The sequence below is a fragment of the Megalobrama amblycephala genome, linkage group LG2 (genome assembly GCF_018812025.1).
Source record: "Megalobrama amblycephala isolate DHTTF-2021 linkage group LG2, ASM1881202v1, whole genome shotgun sequence".
Lineage (NCBI taxonomy): Eukaryota > Metazoa > Chordata > Actinopteri > Cypriniformes > Xenocyprididae > Megalobrama > Megalobrama amblycephala.
The window spans coordinates 8,835,462-8,841,513 of NC_063045.1; positions in this window are offsets into that span (position 1 = coordinate 8,835,462).

Below are 6,052 nucleotides of genomic sequence, written 5' to 3' on the forward strand. Positions count from 1 at the left end.
TACAGTTCTAGATTTTTTTTTTTTTTTTTTTACAATTCAAGTCCCATGTTTTCCTCCCCTGCCAAGAAAAGGCTCTGTAGATTCACTTCATCTTTTTGAGCACCAGATGGCAGTAGAAGTGTAAAAAAAAAAAAAGAAGCTTTGTGAAGAACTCAAATTTATACACTTTTGTATTAAGGCCTTATTGCTTTTGTAATTTGTGGCTAAAATACTTATTATCAGGCCCATCTCCTGCTTTGAGATGAAAGGTGGCCAAGTGAAATTCCTGGGCCCAGAGTTTTAACAATGTTTTATTTTTTTCCCCCCATTAAAGAGCTTTATTTTATAACAAAATACTTTATTAAAAAAAGAGCTTTATTTTATAACAAAAGACTATATGCAGAGCTCAATGCTAAGGAGCTTTTTTACAGGTTCATTCTGGTTCTGATTTTTACTTGCCCAACAATTTCCATTGGTTGCTAAAAAAAAGTAAATATTAACCAAGCTAAAGATAATTACATAGCAAATACAGTCAGGAAAGGACTGAGGGGGGAGCCCGTGCTTGAGTTAAGAATTATTTCACTTCAAATAAAAATTTCATGATAATTTACTCACCTCCATGTCATCAAAGATGTTTATGTCTTTCTTTCTTCAGTCAAAAAATTAAGGATTTTGATGAAAACATTCCAGGATTTTTCTCCATATAGTGGACTTCACCGGGGTTCAGCTAACAGAATTTTGTTATAAGAACGTTTTCTCAATATTCAGTTTTGGTTCAGGGAACATAAAAAATGTCCAGTTTTCTTGACGTTAGAGGAATGTTTTTTAAAATGTATGATTTTCCTCAAACATTTTTTTAACTTATTACTATCCAGACTGACTTTATTTCTGTTGCATGTCTACAGAAGATCTTATTGAGAATTAACAGAGGTTTAGATGTTTATGTCTTATTCAAAATGTTTTGTTTGAGGTCACCATCATGGAGATCAGCATTTGCTTTGTTGAGCTCTTGACTTTTGTTGAGTTGGTTCTTTATCAGCAGTTGCAGGTGTTTTCAGAAAACATTTCTGTGTCGATAAAGTGGTTCAAACATGTCTGATTTTAAAAACAGGCAAATGACTCCATTAAAGTGGCTTAAACCACTGCTTATTCTGTTGTAATTTGATTATTACAAAGGTATACCCAATTGGGTGTATTCAGAGTGCCCTAAATAAATTGGGCTACACTGAAAAAAAATGATTTTTTGATGCTGTTCACTTTATTTAAACAACTGATTTTGATTCAGCACCATTGTATCAGGTTTCTGGTTCACATTCAATTGCTTCATGTTAAATTAAGTTGAAACAATTACTTTTTGACTTAATTTGATTTTTTTTTCATATTAAAATAACATGTTTCAATCAAGTAAACCCAACAAGGACTCAATCAAACAGGATTTTCACTTCCCATCATGCTTTGCAAAGGGGCTAAACTAGGAGTGTAAATGTTGAAATAAAGTGTTATTTTAAGCAGTTTTTATGAAGATGAGAAAATGGAAAGACTTTTTAATGTTTACTGTTCTATTATGTTGGTATTTAAAAGTTTCTGTTAATTATTAGTTTTGGGGTTACCATTGTGGTGAAGTGTTGCACTTGTGCTTGGGTTGAGGACCTGCTAACAAAATTTCAAATTACTTTAATGAGAAAGTACTCATTGTGGTTGTGCTTGGAGTTGCATTGTCCAAAAGCCATGTAAGCTTATGTTGATTGTAGAGCCATTGCTACCAATGGAATCATGATTATCTTACAATGTTATTGAATAAGGCAGTTTAGGATGAATCCAATAACACATCTAGATTGCCAACACAAAACATCACAAAAATTATGTAAATCATACTATTAAACAAGAAGAATTCATTGTAAAAGTCAAAGTATATGAAAACAATTTATATTATTTTGCTTTTTATTTATTTTATTTTAAAATAAAACCTTTAATATTAATAAAAACTAAGTTGGTTGTGTGGAACCACTGTCCATAATTGACTTGAGTTAAAGTATCATTTTACTACAAGTTCAATTTTATAATCCTGTAAAAAAATAAAAAAATAAAAAAAAATAAATACTGTATTCCACAAACAACAATACACTGTAAATTGATCAACAGTGTTATTCTGTAATCCATTTTACAGCAATGAACAACTATTTTACAGGATTTTATTGGCAACTTTTTTGCCAGTAATTACCTGTAAATTCAATTCAATTCACATTTATTTGTATAGCGCTTTTCAGGATACATATCATTTCAAAGCAGCTTTACAGAGAATGCATGTCAACATCACAATTTAAAGAATGCAGTTAGCAAATAATGTAATAATTTAGGCAATTAATTTACAATCACTGTTAGCAGTTTAACTGAACGTAGAAGCAATGAGTTGTCCAAATTCACAGGACAATTTTTTACAGTGTTTGCGAAAGAGATTCTTATGTTTCTGATTCCTATCACAGAATCAGTGCCCTTTTAAATAAACATATAAATGTGAAAGTTCCCTACTTTTCTGTTTTACATTCCCCAAAACAGTCAAATGTCTGCTTCACAAAATCAATAAATGGCCATTGAGAACAACCCTTATGTCTTCAAACTTTAGTTCAGCTGTTGAGATTAGTTCCATCTGTCAGTGTAAAAATTGCAAGCAGCATTCACAGTTGGTTTGATTGTGAGAGTCTTTCTGTCCTTTTTTTATTTTGCAAGATAAAGATAACAATTACAAAATCAAAACAAAGAACATTGAGGGTTACATTATATTACCAAAAAAGCTTATATTGCTTACATGTATCACACCATAAGCCTACATGAAATATAATATATCAATATCTTCTTTGAAAAAAAAGTTTGATTTAAAAATTTACACTTATGAATGTAAAATTTGGCAAGAAACAGTAATAAATTAATTGAAAATTTATTATGAGAAGGGTCTAATTTCAGAGAGGCACCAAAAAAATAAAAAATAAATTGGCTTATATACAAGTTTGAAGATAAATACTTTTTAACAAAATTGAAAAAGTCAACCCAAAATACTTTGCCATAAAGCACAATTCCATAACAAATTAATAATTTTTTCTTCAAACTTTTTCAAACTCGTCTTGATGATCTGACATCATAAACCAGCACAGCAACAGCGTTCACGCCCATCAGAGCAGAGAGAGCCAATCGGATCACAGCTTCACTGAACCCATAATAGTGGACATAATCTAGGGTTGAGAGGAAAGTAAAAGACTTAAGTACTTCAACTAAACTCTGTTTTACATACGTATGGACATTAGTTCTGTTCTGAGCACTTAATTCCCTAAATTATGGTTCAAAATGTTTACATAATTCCCCATAGCAACACTATGTAATAGTGATGATCATACCAACGTTGTTGTTTGGTCCTGTGAACCTATTTTGTGTACATTAGCAATAGCGACCAAAGACGCATATTAGGCAAACCATTCATGCTGGACTTTGTTTATACTCAAAAAGCTGCTGAAACAGCATGATCTCTTTGTGGTTAGGGCAGTCGTGGCCTAATGGCCAGTGAATCTGTGAGTCTGTTTGCTGGTTCGATTCCAGCACCGGCAGGAAATGACTGAGGCACCTAACCCCCAACAGCTCCCTGGGCGCCACAGCAAAATGTCTGCCCACTGCTCCAGGTGCATGCGTTCACTACTCACTACTCCTAATGTGTGTGCACTTACTTGGATGGGATAAATGCAGAGGACAGATTCCAAGTATGGATCACTTTTATTTAGTGATTGGAAACCAAGGCTTTCTGAAGCATTTGAGGCTTTCATCAAATTGTGCCGAAAAACGGTTCATTTACTCGAAGCTTTTAACCCAGTGCGCATTAGCGACATCTGGAGGTCAGACTTGTTTCTCCACCATGTCTAAATCATCGCGGAGCTACGGTTTGAAAAAGCATGTGACCAAAGCTTCGGAAGTCCATGACATACGGAATCGCTCTTGTCTTGAATCAGTTCTATCTAATCTGTTCTAATATCATCTAAATTAATTTGTGACAATAATACAGTTTTTCTCAGTCACTTTGGTGCATTTCTCACATCACTTTTTACATTTGCACAACAGTTAGTTCAACCTCCACAACATTTAGTCATTTGTGCACATCATAGTAGCAGTTTCTCATTCCTTCGAACAAATTACAAATGCTTTTGGACATGCATCAATTGCTTTCATACAACTCTCTGCTATTTACAACATTATCATTTGCTTATGTCATGTCAGTCAAAATTAACTATACTTGAATACATACTGAATAGTCATTCCATATAAAACTAATAGTCCTTATTTCATTGCTTGAGTCGTTACATACAAAAATGTTGAACTAGTTGTCAAAATCTGTCAAGGAAATTTTACACATTTTTTTAAATCTTTTTTTTTCCTGAAAATGTCTTCTAAATTGAACAGTTTCTCTCAGGTGAATCTCAACTTTCACTGATGAGAAGGGGTGTGTGAAGCATTAGTTGCAACCAATGATAAGCCACTTCTCTACAATCACTGTCAGAGCTGAATCCCATAAACCCCCACTTTACAAGCATATACGAACCATGCAGGACATAGTGTGTACCATTTCTACAATACTGTGACACAGAAATGGAAGGTCAGCCTCGTGGAAGAGGGGTGAGGGTGCGGGGAGGAAGGGTGAGGGTGCGGGGAGGAAGGGGAAGGGGAAGGGGAAGGGGACAAAACAGGGGAAGAGGAAGAAGAGGCCAAGTACATAGGCAGATCCCTGATGAAATCAGGGCTACAATTGTGGATCATGTTGTCAGTCACGGCCTCACAATGGCTGAGGCTGGTCGAAGGGTGCAGCCAAATGTTGGGAGAACCACTGTAAATTCAATTATTCAAACATTTCGTCGGGAGAACAGGTGTGTATAAATGGACAGTAATTCAGCACTAAACAATCTGCAATGCACTACTGTCATCGTGTCATACATGAAGCTTGCAGTGGGACAAGAACTTGTCACTGTACATTTTACATTTAGACGTACAGCTTTACTGCATCACACATTTAGTGTATTGTAGTGTACAGTAGTGTTACAGTAAAGATTTGCCATATGTACTGCAATATTGTTTACTGTTGTGCACAGCTCTACCCAAAGGGAGTTTATGTTTGTTGCAAATAAGGGTGTAATTTTTCCTTTGCACAATGCTGTGAACAAATTAGAATTGCAAAGAGCATAATGCAGTAAAAATGTGAAACATACATATTCAATACAGTAATGTGTAACTTTACTGTATTTTTCAAATGGCTGTGCAAATAGTATATAGTGCTGTCTTGAGCATTTTCAGGTAGTGTCACCAAGATCTGAATTTTTTCAATGGAAAACATTGACAGAGTAAACTGTCATAATGAAAACATGACAAAGCCATTTGACTATCTTGTTCATAAACAATGGTGTCAGGACTTTTCATCTTGATGACACTGACACTTTCATTGACATAAATACTTGCTTTTGAGGAATGACCTATCCATTTTGAGCAAATGACATGCTTTTGCAGCTTATCAACTAGGTTTTGCAGTTTGTACTAATTGTTTTGAGAACTGCATTAACTGTTGTGCAAATGTGAATAGTGATGTGAGAAATGCACCAAAGCGACTGAGAAAAACTGTAATAAAAAATAATATTGATCAATAATATAAAATATACAATGATGTGATCATAACTGACATTAGTAGTTAAAAAAATATTTTGGGAGAGCTGTTTAACCCTTATGTTCTCTTCAGGGTCTCTGAGACCCCAGCAATAAAACATGATTAAATGCATTTTACTTTTTTCAAATTTATTTTTGTGAAGGTAGGTTGTGTTTTTTACGTTTGTTTAGTGATGTTAAATTTGACACCAAAGCTGAGCTGTCAAGAACAACACATGTATCGGCATATGTTTGATTTATGATGGCAGCTTCATTCACCTGAGAATCACATGACTGCATCACCATTCCAAAGGGAACACAGCAGTTGGTAGGTGCTACTAATATTTGTTTAGTTTTGTTTTGTAGCCTAAACAATATCATAATTAATTCGGTTGTAGAATTTGGT